Below are 3,371 nucleotides of genomic sequence, written 5' to 3' on the forward strand. Positions count from 1 at the left end.
TTTCTCATTTCCATCTGCATCCCTCTCTCCCTCTTCTTCCCCCACCCTCCATTACTTCTCCCTCTCCTTCCTTTTCTTTCTCCTTCTTACCTCCACCACCTCCTGTTGCAAGTCTCTCTGCCATCATACTATCCTCTCCAATCTCCTCACCTTCCACTGACTCCATCGTCTCTTATATCCCACATGGCCACACCTTCTTCATCTGATCTCCGATATCACCTATTTCTTCGACACTCTTCTCCCTAATTACTTCAAGTACAACAACTTCTCCAGCTTCATTCGTCAGCTCAACATCTATGTATGTATCTCTATAATTTGCTTTCAATTTACATTTGTCTTTTCCATTTTAGTCGATAATTGATAACTATCAAATATGTATCAGGGGTTTAGAAAAATTGATATGGACCGTTAGAAATTTGCCAATGATAACTTTGTCAAGGATAAAAAATATTTGTTCGTCAATATTCAGAGAAAGAAACATCCGCACAATGTAGATCATCAAAAGCCACTGATCATAAAAGACAATTATGATGAAGCACCAGCAAATGATGGCCTTTGGAAGGAAGTAGAGAATCTAAAATCTAACAAAAATGTCCTCATGCAGGAGTTGATTAAACTCAAGCAGCATAAAAAATTTATCGAGAATAAGCTACTACTCCTCACCGATCGTCTTTAAGGAATGGAGAAGCATCAACAGCAGATGTTATCATTTTTGGTCATGGTTGCTCAAAGTCCTGGCTTCATGGTTCAACTCCTTCAGCCTAACGAAAACATTGTTGGAAGGAATGGGAGTGGCGGTAGGTGTTGTAGCAGTAGAAGTGGAAAAAGAGATGAGGAGATTGGAGGAGATAGGATGGTGGCAGAAAGACTTACAGCAGGAGGTGGTGGAGGGTGGGAAGGAGAAAGAAAGGAGAAGGAAAGGGAGATGTGACGGAGGGTGGGAGAAGAAGAGGGATGGAGATAGGGATGAGAAAGAAGATCATAATGATGTGGGGTGAGTGATGATGCCACGTGGCAGTAATGGTGCCACATCAATAGTCCGACTTTTAACTCACGTCGAAAATAGGCTGAGGGACTAGTGTGTGACTCGGAGTTTAATCTCAAGGTTCAAATTAGTGTAATTAGAATTTCAATGATTAAATTAGTGTACGGATCGAATCTAGTCGACTTTTATTATATAGGCTAGGGTCACACCATCACCTAGCAAAAATTATGCATAAAAAATTAAAATCGTGCAGCAAAGATATAAATTAAGTGACAAATAAGATTATCTTTTAAATAAGTTGCACTAGGTTTAAATTTAAATTAAGACTGAGATGAAATTTAAAAATTTTCAAAATATGAATGTATAAGTGTGTGAGTAATATAATGAAAAAATGTATTCCACTAATTTACAAAATAAATCTATTATAAAGAAATTTCTAATTAAAAAAAAGAAGAGAATTCATTCTCCTATTATAAATGTAAACCCCTTTAAATTAGTAAATAATTAGTCAATAAATTAAATTTTAATAAAAAAATAAAAATATAAATATTACATTAAATTATAATAGAGCTCATTAAAACGAGAATTTTGACACTAATTTCAAAGAATTTGGCTCAAGATTTGGCCGAACGGGTCGAACCAATTGAATCGGGCCCAAAAATGGGGCCATGCCCAACAAGCCAGCCCAGTTCATCAAAAGAAGAGAACACTCTTCTTCTTCCTCATTCAGCACAACGCTGAAACAGCCAAGGGGGAGAGAAGAAAAGAATTCAAACCCTAACCTCCACTTCTAACTACCATATCTTCCTACTTCGAGCTCCGATCGCCGCACCGTTGGCGGCCACAGGTCCATCGCGTCAAGCTCTATAAACCTATCAGAGCAATTTTATAGGTAAGCCACAATTTCACCTCAGTTTCTCTACCTTCTTTGATTTTCGAAAACTGTGAGCCTCTATGTTGAGATTTTGGTATTCTAAGTTCGATTTAGCTTGCGGAGCTTATCGGGTTTGGGTTGTTTTGTCCGTGGGTGCGGTAAGGATCTCTAACCCTAGTCAATTTCTTGTTTTATTATGTTAGATATTGAATTTGGGTGTATATGTATTATGTATATATGAATTAGGTTTGTGTATATGTAATTGAAGCTTGAATTGTGGACATTGGTGATTGGTGGAAGCTTGGGTTGGTGTTAGAGCTGGAATTGTGGTAAGAGGACTTGCTTCTTGCCTTGTGAGTTACCTTGGACAAAACGTGAAAATCGGCCAAAGTATGATTTATGTTTTTCGTATTTAATATATAATGTTATGTGAAAACTTAGGCTAAACGACCCTAGTATAGGTTGGAATATAAAGGAATGTTTAATGCTTAGTATCCTTGTTGTTGAATTGTACTATGAATTGTGTATTGGATTGGGTGACTGCTATGGATGATGATAACAGGATGTGAAATTGATGAATTTATGATTATGAACTTGTTGACAAGAATATATAAATGCCTAGGGTAGGTGGATGACAAATTTGTTGATGTATTTGAGAGGTTAATGCATGATATTGTTGAATTGAGATATGATAGTCATGGAAGGATTATTGTGGTGATGGTAAGGTTATGTTGTGTTGATTTTGGTGTATGGTATATTAGGTTTGAGTTGGATTCTTTAAGAAAATTGTGGCTTTTGAACTTGGTATGGAATTGGTTTTTGGTCGAACCTCGACGAGCCATAACTTGGCTTTTGGATCTCCAAATGATTTCAAACTTGTTTTGTATGCACGTCGGAAGTTCGGGGTTCAAAATGTAAATTCTGCAGCTTTTTGACTTAACCAAAATTTTATCCAAAAATCCATGCATGCGTACGCATACCCTTTCATACGCATTGATTACATTCTGTTTGGTACCTATGCATACGCATACATGTGCAAGCGTACGCATAGCACCGAAAAAATGATGTTTTGCATAGGCATACAGGAGCCATACACATTTATTCAATTCTGTCCAGCCTACATGCGTACGCGAACAGATGCATGCGTACGTGTCTTGGCCAAAAAGAGGCATATGCGTACGCATACATGTGTATGCTTATGCATACCCCTGTTTTCAGCAAATCATTATTTAGTTTTTTTCAAAGTCAATTTGACCTCCTAAACCTCTATTTTCATATTGTTAGTTCTAAACTTGACTAGCAAGCTTAGTAATGAGATGGAGTTAGGAAATTAAGGTAACTTAGGGATGAAGTAAAGGGTAAATATGATGAATCATATGAGAATGATGTGAATGTATGAGAAGTTGATGATGACATGGCTATGATGAATGGTTATGAAATGAACATGAATGATTATGAATACTTCTGTGGCGTATGCATTAAAATGTTATCTGAGATACGAGTTTTTCTGGG

General features: G+C 37.0%; 1 pseudogene; it reads left to right on the forward strand.

Annotated features, from left to right (window-relative positions):
* The first annotated feature begins 205 nt into the window (after positions 1 to 205).
* LOC112803762 (heat stress transcription factor A-8-like) lies at positions 206 to 931 on the forward strand (annotated as a pseudogene).
* The last annotated feature ends 2,440 nt before the right edge of the window (positions 932 to 3,371 follow it).

This window comes from Arachis hypogaea, chromosome 5, assembly GCF_003086295.3.
Source record: "Arachis hypogaea cultivar Tifrunner chromosome 5, arahy.Tifrunner.gnm2.J5K5, whole genome shotgun sequence".
Taxonomy (NCBI): Eukaryota; Viridiplantae; Streptophyta; class Magnoliopsida; order Fabales; family Fabaceae; genus Arachis; species Arachis hypogaea.